We start from the raw sequence: 11,589 nt of genomic DNA on the forward strand, positions 1-11,589 counted from the left end.
ATGTTTTCACATGTGGGAAACGAATGTCAGGAATGCAGAGTGTTGAAAAGGGGATGGTATTTGGGAAAAAAACATAATCAAAGCAAACTGGAGTCTATGTTCAACAATAACATTGTAATATACTTCCATTAAATGTAACAAAGGCAATATACCAAATTTAAATGTGTGTAAGTGGGGAATATAAGGGAGGGATATGGGATTCTTGGTAGTGGTGGTGTTTTCTATCCTTACTATAATATTGTATTGTATGACATTTTATTTTTCTTTTTATTATCTTTTTTATTATTCACCAACAAAAAAACTTTTTCATAGTAATCATGTTCAAGTGCTAAAAACCAGAAAGTGACCCAGAATACTGGTTACAGTGATGCGCCAGCTGGATGAGGTCTCCTAGTTCCAGAGGGGCCATATACTTGGTGAAACCGGGAGTCTGCATTCTGAAACAAGTGAGTAAGCTGGCTGGAAGACCTGCAGCCGCATGGCAGTCTGGGGAAGCCAGGGTTCGGCATTTGGAGACTGGCTAGCTCTTTTAAAAAAAAAAAAAAAAGGGAAAAACCCAGGAGCAGCTGCAGCTGCAGTAGTGGGAACCACGCAGAAAAACACAGCAAGAGGGGGCTGGGCCGGCCTCTCGGTGTCTGGCCGGGAAGATAGCCAGCTGCAGATCCCCTTGGGTCAGGGAGAATGGAGGGGAGAGCCGGAAGCAGAAAGAAACCCCACGGCTAGCAGCTGGTCCCCCGGAGGGCTGGATAAACTCCTGCCTGGGGCCGTGCCCACAGCCCAGAGCCCCGCCAGTTGTCCCAGAGCTGGGAAGGAGGAACTGTGCAAGGAGGAGGGGTTGAGATGCTCCGTTCGGCCATTTTTGCTTCAGGCTGAGAGTGCGCTTCTGCACGGCCCGGCAGCCCGGGGCTTCCCTTGAGGGACGGCGCTCATTGGTGACGTAGCACAGCACTCCCTTGCCTGAGCTCCTGGAGGATTGCAGCTGGGAGGGGGGACCTGCTTGGAGAACCCAGGGACGCTACGCCAAGTCCGGTGGTTTGTGGCTCAGTGAGAGAGGGGGTCTGGGGCTGAACTGAAATGAAGGCTTAGACTCTTGTGGCGGCCTTGAATCTCTGGGAACCAGGGGGATTTGAACATTAAAACTGCCCTTCATCCCTGGCCACCCGTAAACACGCCCCATATTCAGGGTGGACGGCTCCAGCAACACACCCAAACTGAGTTCTCCAACTGAACCCCACAAGAAACATTTCCCCACACACTGCAGGAACAAGGTTGAGAACTGACTTGAGGGATATAGGTGACTCAAAGATGCCATCTGCTGGTTAGTTAGAGAAAGTGTATGTCACCAAACAGTGCTTCTGAAAAATTAGATCGATATCCTTTCTTTTTTACAACTTGAAAGAACCCTATCAAGCAAAGCAAATGCCAAGAGGTCAAAAACAACAGAAAATCTTAATGCATATGATAAAACCAGACAATATGGAGAATCCAACTCCAAACACACAAATCAAGATATCAGAAGACACATTGTACCTCACGCAATTAATCAAAGAACTGCAATCAAGGAACAAAAACATGGCAAAGGATTTAAAAAATATCAAGAAGACCATGGCCCAGGATATAAGTGCCATAAAGAAGACCCTAGAAGAGCATAAAGAAGACATTGCAAGAGTAAATGAAAAAATAGAAGATCTTATGGAAATAAAAGAAACTGTTGGCCAAATTAAAGAGACTCTGGATATACACAATACAAGACTAGAGGAACCTAAACAACATCTCAGTGTCCTAGAAGTCCACAGAACAGAAAATGAAAGAACAAAAGAAAGAATGGAGAAAAAAATCGAAAAAATCAAAATGGATCTCAGGGATACGATAGATAAAATAAAACATCCAAACTTAAGACTCATTGGTGTCCCAGAAAGGGAAGAGAAGGGTAAAGGTCTAAAAGAGTATTCAAAGAAATTGTTGGGGAAAACTTCCCCAACCTTCTACACAATATAAATACACAAAGCATAATGCCCAGTAAACTCCAAATAGAATAAATCCAAATAAACCCACTCCAAGACATATTCTGATCAGACTCTCAACTACTGAAGAGAAGGAGTAAGTTCTGAAAGCAGCAAGAGAAAAGCAATTCACCACATAAAAAGGAAACAACATAAGACTAAGTAGTGACTACTCAGCGGCCACCAGGGAGGCGAGAAGGCAGTGGCATGACATATTTAAAATTCTGAGAGAGAAAAATTTCCAACCAAGAATACTTTATCCAGCAAAACTCTCCTTCAAATTTGAGGGAGAGCTTAAATTTTTCACAGACAAACAAATGCTGAGAGACTTTGCCAATAAAAGACCTGCCCTACTTCAGATTCTAAAGGGAGCCCTACCAACAGAGAAACAAAGAAAGGAGAAAGAGATACAGAGAATTTTAACAGACATATATAGTACCTTACATCCCAAAGCACCAGGACACTCATTTTTCTCTAGTGATCACAGATCTTTCTCCAGAAGGGACCATAAGCTGGGACATAAAACAAGCCTCAAGAAATTTAAAAGAAAAAAATAAATTTGAATATATTCAAAGCACATTCTCCAACCACAATGGAATACAAAGAGAAGTCAATTTTTGAACTGTAACTCCACTATTTACTTCCTATATGATATAAAATCCACAAACTCTAATGACAAATCAGTGATTTTGAACTCAATGTAAAATATGTAATTTTAGACAACTATATAAAGGTGGGGGAATGAAGGAGTATAGGAACATAGTTTATGTGTCCTGTTGAAGTGAAGGTGGTATCAAAGAAAAACAAGATTGATATGGATTTAAGAGGTTAATTTTAAGCCCCACAGTTAACACAAAGAAATTATCAGAGAATATAACCATAGAGATGAAAAGTAGAGTTTGGGTTAAGAGAAACGGGGGAAGGGGCAATAGGGAGTTAAGAAATGAGTGTAGGGTTGCTGTTTGAGGTGAAGGGAAATTTCTAGTAATGGATGATGGGAAAGAACATTACAACATTCTAAATGTGATTAATCCCACTAATGGAAGACTAGGGAGGAGGTGGAATGGGAAGATTTAGGCTGTATATATGTTTCCACAACTGAAAAAAAAAAAAAAGTCTGAATAGATGACAATTGAACGCTAAGGATGAACTTGGATGGGATTGGAGGATAGAGGACAGGTGGCTCAAAGGGATACAGATGAGACATAAGGAAAAGGAAATATAGAATGTAAGCTTTGTATCATTGTTGAATCTCTTGTACTTTGTAGCTGCACTTAATGGAATTGCATAAAAGAATGTTCTTGTTCATGGGAAGTATATATGTGAATTATAGTGTATGTTCAAGGATGTGTGCAGCTAACCCTCATATGTTCAGAAGACAGAGCAATAGATGATGGATGATAGATAGGGAGGGAAAGAAATAGCGATGTGACAGCATGTTAAGGTTGGTGGATTGAGCTATCAGGGGAGGGGGGTCAGGCTATGATGGAAATCCGTGTATGGGGTTAGTATTGTTTTTGCCACTGTTCCTATAACTTTGAATTTATTTCAAAATAAAATAAAATAAAATTAAATTAAAAAAGTGCTAGAGAAAGTATGGAGAGGCGGATATAACTATTTACTGTTGATGAGGAGGCAGAATGCTGTAGCCTTTCTGGATGTCACTGTGGTGGTTCCACAAGAAGCTAAGTATGTGGGGCCATAAGGTCCTACAACCTCATTATGGGATACGTACTTGGAAGATCTGAGAGCAGAGACATGAATGGACATTTGCACACTGGTGTTTATGGAGGCAGTATTCATGCTTTGCAGTGGGTGGAGGTGGCCTAAGGGTACACTGAGGAACAGAATGGTGAACTGTGGTGTATGCATGCAGTGGAATATTGAGCAACCAGGAGAAGGAGTGAAGCTGTGAGATAGGGCAACAAGGTGAATGGATCCTGTAGACAGCATTTTGAGTGAAGTACACCAGAAACAAAGGCAAACATTATAATGCCTCATCAATATGGACTAACTACAATATGTAAACTCAGAATTGAATCTTAGAGCACAGCCTAACAAGGGAATGATTATTGTAATGGTCCCTAGATTGTAAGCTCTTACAGCAGTCAAATCTATTCCTGAATTGTAATGGCTGTCTCCAAACTCGAGTTGCTGATCCCTTTGTGTATAACCTGGTCAATCTCTGGAACTTTGGGTATCTGTGTGACACCTGAAACTCACAGCTAGAGCTTGGCAGATATGAATGTCAGTATTAGCACATATAGCTGAAAAAGACTCCAGACTTCAATTAGAGATATGAATGAAGCAGATCTGGTTAAGACTAGGGCAAATCAGGCCAAAGGGTAAGGGCTGAAACTGACTGTGTGTTAAAATTTCAATTTTCGTGTGAGACCAAGGGAAGAGATGTTTGGTGTAGGAGCTGTATTTTCTAAGCAATATAACTTCTGCAGTCAGTTTGTTCAAACACCACAATTGCATGGAACTTTGAATAGGAGGTGAGATATGGTAGGTTTGTATAGTTTAGAGTGAAATAGCAACACATCCCAAAGTAATTTGGGTGGAGAATAAAAATGTATATGCAGGGCCCCCCTGAGGAGCCGGGGGAAATGTGGAAGTGTCAGACTTCCTCACCTGCACTGTTGCTGACGTTCTCACAAACATTGAGGACCGATGGCTTGGTATGCCCGGCCCTCTGTCTTGGGGCTTGCTCTTATGAAGCTTGTTGCTGCAAAGGAGAGGCTAAGCCTACTTATAATTGTGCCTAAGAGTCTTCCCCTCAGTGCCTCTTTGTTGCTCAGATGTGGCCCTCTCTCTCTCTCTCTCTCTCTCTCTCTCTCTAATTAAGCCACCTAGGCAGGTGAACTCACTGCCTTCCTCCCTACATGGGACCTGACTCCCAGGGGTGTAAATCTCCCTGACAATGCAGGATATGACTCCTAGGGATGAATCTGGACCCAGCATCATGGGATTGAGAACACCTTGACCAAAAGGGGGACGTGAAATGAAATGAAATAAAGCTTATGTGGCTGAGAGATTCCAAATGGAGTCAAGAGGTCACTCTGGTGGACAGTCTTACACACTATATAGATAACACTTTTTAGGTTTTGGTGTATGGAAATGGCTAGAAGTAAATGCCTGAAGCTGTCAAACTCCAACCCAGTAGCCTTGACTCTTGAAGATGATCGTATAACAATGTAGCTTTCAAGGGGTGACAGTGTGAGTGTGAAAACCTCGTGGATCGCACTCCCTTTATCCAGTGTATGGATGGATTAGTGGAAAAATGGGGACAAAAGCTAAATGAAAAATAGGATGGGATGGGGGGGATGATTTGGGTGTTCTTTTTTACTTTTATTTTTTATTCTTACTCTGATTCTTTCTGGTATAAGGAAAATGTTCAAAAATGGATTGGAATGATGAATGTATAGCTATATGATGGTACTGTGAACAGTTGATTGTACACCGTAGATGATTGTATGGCATGTGAATATATCTCAGTAAGACTGAATTTTTTTAAAAAGGCTAAAAAATACCTGGAATTTTACATTCCTAAGCTGGAAAACCTGATAAAATAAGGAAATATATTTTGACCCAATTTGCTTCATACAACAGAGGAATTTGCTTTCAAAGCATCACCTTTAGGGAATGATATTTGTTTTATTCAAAAGCTACAAATTAAAAACAAATATAAAAACTTACAGGGTAAATATATTGACCTGATGATTCATAAATATCTGAAGAATATTGAATTTGACAGAGTTGAACATTACACTATCTAATCACATAAGAAATACACTTTGCCGAATTCTTATGAGAAGATGAAAGTCTATATGTTTGCACTTAACTGATTATAGAAGTACATTTGGGTGAAAACATGAATATTGAGCCATTTCCCCCCACCTCCCAAAGACAGTTGTATTACATGGTCAAATCCACATGGTTACCTTCCTTTTTCATCAGTTTTACCTATCCTGAAGGCTCTTTCTTTTCCCACTGCTTTCTTCAATGTGAAGGAGAAGAATGGGCTCCATTTTACTCAGATGTAAATTCAGGATCAAAGAATATGAAACCTTTTTGTTTTCAAGTTCAAAGTGATCAACTTTATTTGGCAATTATACAGTTTATACAATGGAAAATGCAAAATCAGTAAAGCTTAATTACTCTCTGTATTTATTCTGATCCCTTTCTAGCAACCTACATCTCTGTCTTAATTCATAGCTAATAGAGGTCAGAGTTGGGGTTAATAGTCTGCAGCTCAACATTCATTAAGTCATTCACTGATCATTAAAACATCCTGGAAAGGCTTTGTGTTGAAGTTTTAATAGCACCAATATATGGAGACTTGATGTTCTCAAATACTAATAATGTTCTTTTATGACAGTAAGGAAGTATATACATCCAATGGCTGACATTAATCTTGATTACCAATTCTACTCTCTCAATGTGAACTCAAAAATAGTTTTTTAGGAAAACTTCCAGAAAGATAAGATTTTGTTCATCAGAACTTTCTGACCCAGGAGCAAATGTTGCAATCTTTGTGATGGGTAAGTCCTCTGGCGCTGATAGAGCTAGGTATGGGAAGTTGTCATGTGGCTGGCCTGGAAGACTCCTCTGATAGTGGCACTATATTCTAGTCTATTTCACAGACACTAAATGAGTGTCCTCAATGTAAAGGCCCTGGGTTGGCAATATACAGGAGCAAACAAGATAGATATGATCTTGTGGAATCTATATCCCACTCTTGTGGAGAGGTTCACTTGGCCCACATTAGACAGAATCTTCTGGAGGTCAGTCAATGGAATCAGGAAGATCTATATGGTCAACAAGGATGAATCTGAAAAGCATTACAGACATCAAGTGTGTACCTATTTGTGTAACTTTAAAAGTATAAAACAAGATTAGAGGTTGCCTTAGAATACACACATATGTTTGAAAATATATTTTTAAAGGACTGGAGGTTACATACTTAATAACAGTTATCTCCAAGTTGAGGGTCAGGGTAGAGAGGATGTAGGAGTCAAGGTTAGGGAAGAAGCCAACAGAGCCCTATTTGTTAGGTTCCAAGTTAGTTATTACAAGGTTCTGAGAAAGACCCAACAACATGTCTGTTGTGCTCATGCCAAAAATAAATAGCCTGAGTCTAATCATGAGGAAACACCAGACCAACCCAAACTGAGGAAATTTCCACAAAATAACTGGCCTGTACTCTTCAAAAATGTCAAGGTCATGAAAGACAAAAAGCAGTAAAGAACTGTTCTAAATTAAAGCACACCAAAGACATGACAGCTAAATACAATGCATGATATTCTGGATTGGATTCTGAGCCAGAAACAAAAATAGCTAGAAAAGACATTATTGGGACAGTTGGAAAAATTTGAATATAGACTGTGTCTCAAAGGATAGTATTCACGGGTAAACTAATTACTATACCTTAACCTTCCAATGGTTCCAGAAATAAGTGAGAGACAGTGTGTGGTGGTTTGAAACTATATGTGCCTCAGAAAAACATGTTCTTAAATCTAATCTATTCCTCTGGGTATAAACCCATTGTAACTGGGACCCTTTGATGAGGTTACATCAGTTAAGGTGTGTCCCACCTCAAGCAGGATGGGTCTTAATCCTATTACTGGAGGCTTTATAAGAGAATGAAATTCAGAGAGAGAGGGAGTGAGAGAGGGAGCCACAGAAGCAAGAAGCTGAAATCAACAAAACCTGGAAAAGAAGGGAGAGACCAGCAGATGCCACCATGTACCTTGCCATATGGCAGAGGAGCCAAGGATCACCAGCAGCCAGTCTTCAGAAAGAAAGCATCACCTTGATGATGCCTTGCTTTTTACATTTTCTGGCCTCAAAACCATGAGCAAATAAATTCCCATTGTTTAATCAGAACTATTTCATGGTATTTGCTTTGAGCAGCCTGGGAAACTAAAACAGAGAGACTAATAAAGCAAAAAGCAAATGTGGCAAAATGTTAACAATTGTTGTAACTGGGTATAATGTATAGGGGAGTTTTTTGTACTATTCTTCCAACTTTCATTTAAATTTGAAATTATATCCAAAAGAGTTGCCAATAAATGGCAATAATCATATATCACCTGCATAATTATATTTACTATCTACATAGAAGAAAAAGCCTAGAAACAATTGTGCCAAAATATTGAGAGTATAATTAATTCTGGGTGATGGGAATATAGGTAGCTGACTTTTAATTTTTTTTTTGTAATTTTTTTATGTTTTTTCAAATATCTAAGAAAAGGAAAAATCTGGAAGACTTACAGGAGAGCCAGTTAGGTCCAGCTGCAATTCAATGCAGTTCTTGGAGTCAGGATGGAGTTGAGACATCCTAGGACTCGTGTCTTCCTCACCATATTGACACTTGAGGGTCACACTTGACCCACTGGGTCTCTCCAGAGCCTCAAAAATGGACCAGGTGTGGTGCTTTTCACAGAGCTGTGACCCTAATTCATTCACAGTATCCTTATGCTTAAGGGTGAGCTCACCGTGCAAGCTGTCTGCCCTCAGGAAGTTTGAAGGGGAAGAGTCCCATGCACGCTGCAGGCAAGCTGAGGGCCACTTGACCAGGGCACCCCAGAGTGCCAGGGTCCCAGGACCTAGATGTGGATTCCAGGAGGGGCAGGTCCCTTTGGTACTGCAGATTCCTCAACATGTGGGAGGGATGCACATAGGGTCTGAGTGGGGGCCTCTAAAGCAAGAGGCCCAATGCAAGGGTCTGGTTGCCTGGATCTAAGGGCAATATGATCCTAAATATGGATCCAGGGTTTGGTCAGGCTAGATGACAATATGATCATGTGTCTGCAGTTGCTGAAATCTCCTGGGGTGACAATCAGTCTCCCTATTCTCTCCCCCTACTCTACTATATTCTTCTTTGCTTCTTCCCCTGCTTTCTCTCTCCCCTTTTTTTCCTCTTTCCCAACTCCTCTCATTTATTTTAATATTTCATTCCCTTTCTTCTTCACCTTTCTCCTTTCAGCTCCATTTCTTCTTAGACTTCCAGCAGTATCTCTAGCTTTGTCTGACCATAGTCAAAATAATTTTATGTGTCAACTTGGCTATGTTATGGTGTCCAAATGTTTGGTCAAACACTGGCCTAGATTTTGCCATGGAGGTATTTTGTAGATGGGATTAATAGTTATAATCAGGTGACTTTAAGTAAAGGAGTTTAACCTCAATAATGTGGGTGGGCCACATCCAATCAGTGGGAGGCCTTAAATGTAAAGAATTAAGAGCTTCAGGAAGAAGAATGAATTCTGTCTCTGGACTAAAACCATTGCTCCTTCATGAGTTTCCAGTCTAAGGAATTTGGACTCAAGACTTCAATATCACTCATACTGGAATTCCCAGATTTCCAGCCTCCAGTCTGCCTACGGAATTCAGACTTGCCAGCCCCACATTCAGGCAAGTCAATTCCTTATAATAAATCTCTTACATGTGTATATATGTATACCTGATTGGTTCTGTTTCTCTGGAGAACACTGACTGATGCAATCTCCTTCCACTTTCCAGAATTTCTATCAAAGTCTGACTTTGTGTAGTATTCTAACATTTGTGATCTAATTATAAAGTGTTATGCCTTCTCACATGTGAAAATTAAAACTGAATAAACATAAATTCGGACATGGTTCAGACATGCCCTTACCATAAAAAGAAGTTATTGAAAACAATTGTCAAGGATGAATGACATATTGGTAAACATCTTTCAAAGATAAATGCTTAATATTATATAAACACTAAATTTTATTTCTTCAAGATTCAATAGTGTTTCTTTATTTCTTAAGTTTGAAAAATAAATTTCTATTTAAATTCTCTATTTAAGATAATAGCAAACCGGTTTGCCGTATGTAAGGAAAGGTCACATTCTTCCACAGAGATATGTCAAGGCTAATGGATATATTTAAAGGTTAGATTTCAGGGTCCTAGACCAGGTTTGATTCATGCTGTTTTCTGATTGCGTGCCTGTGGCTTCCTTCTAGTTGGTTAGCATACTGTGCTAATGAGGCCAGTGGCATAAGTTCAAATCCCCAGGCAGGCAATTTGTTTTTCTAAGCTGTAATGTCCATTCCAAGTCAGGCATCAGAAATGTGTGTCAATCATCACAATGTCAAAAGGGAAACTGCCCTTTCTACTGGGAAAATGCTTCTCAAAGCCCATGTCCAACTAATGGGACGAGAGTGGTATCACCTTCAAATACAAAGAGTAGAATATTCCTCATATTATCACAACAAACAAAGTTCCTGCCAGAAGCAAGTCATAAATGTCATCAAGAATGATGATCTGAAATCAGTTTCCACACGAATAATTTCTTCATTTTTCATCTTTGACCAAACAGTACTAAATTTGCCATTAAGTAAAAATGATGTGAAGTGCACCTTTACCTGCTTCCTTCCTGTCTCCTAAAATTGTTGTAAGAACAAATCAGATAGTAGCTTCATGGCATTTTAAAATAATAAAATATTAATCAAATTGCCCCCTTCTGACTCAGCAGGGTCATTGATACATGGAATTTTCACTACATGACAGCAATGGGTGATGTGCAGTTCAGCCCTGAACAACCAGTCAATTTAGAAAAGGAAAACAGAATTTCAAAGCCTGTATTTGAGTGGAACCATTGTTTGAGTGAGTTAAATGGTCAATTGGTAGCATGATGTAGATAGAGCCATTGATAATTTTGACATGACCATTCCTATGTGTTCAGTTTAACAATATTAACTATTGAATAGAACTCAGAAGGTGATGGGCCCACCTTAAAATCTGTCTAGGAAGTTCAATGGCTTCATTAACAAAAGGTGGCACAAGGAGAGTCTCCTTGGCATGAAGGGCTGCAAGAGGTGGCTGGCTAGCTACCTCTAACTGATGACAGAGTAGGGCCATAAATAAAGGAAGAGAAGCAGAGGGAGTGCACAAGTCTGGGGACTGGCATTCAGCATTGTAGTTGACTGAATCCAGAAACCAAAATTCTGGAAGTCACTCTTGGATTGTCCTCTCGATCCCAGCAGAGTGCCTAATTATTCTCATGCTCCTAGTTTAGAAGTGGTGAATGGTCATACTCAGGAAAAATCCAAGAATGACCCAAAGTTTACACTACATGCCCTGTGGAATACAGCACTCGTTTCTGATCACATTTCACCATCTGTGGAGTGAGTTGCTCTATGGAACTGTGTTGTGGGAAGACTGGCTACTTTTCCAGGTACAGTAGAAACTTTGAGCACTCAATTATGTTGGATTTTTTCTGTTACACAGGACAAATGTTGCAAAAAATAGATCGAGGTGATGAATGATCAACTATATTGTGGTCCTGTGTTCCATGGAGTATCCATACTGTTCAGGTCAGGTTCATTGTATGGTGGTGCTCTGCATCACTCACTTCACATAAGAGAAATTATGTAGGACATATTTGTGTTGCCAAGAATGGGAAGTTTAAGATTCGTTTCTGAAGTATATCTGAGCCATAGGTGTTTATATAAGCACCAAGTTGGCCCAAAAAGTTAGCCACTGAAAATGGTTTTCAAAAATGTTCTTTCTCCAGTCTTCCCCCATATGCATTGTGTGAGTGTGAACTCGTTCCCTT

The sequence above is a fragment of the Choloepus didactylus genome, chromosome 11, assembly GCF_015220235.1.
Source record: "Choloepus didactylus isolate mChoDid1 chromosome 11, mChoDid1.pri, whole genome shotgun sequence".
Taxonomy (NCBI): domain Eukaryota; kingdom Metazoa; phylum Chordata; class Mammalia; order Pilosa; family Megalonychidae; genus Choloepus; species Choloepus didactylus.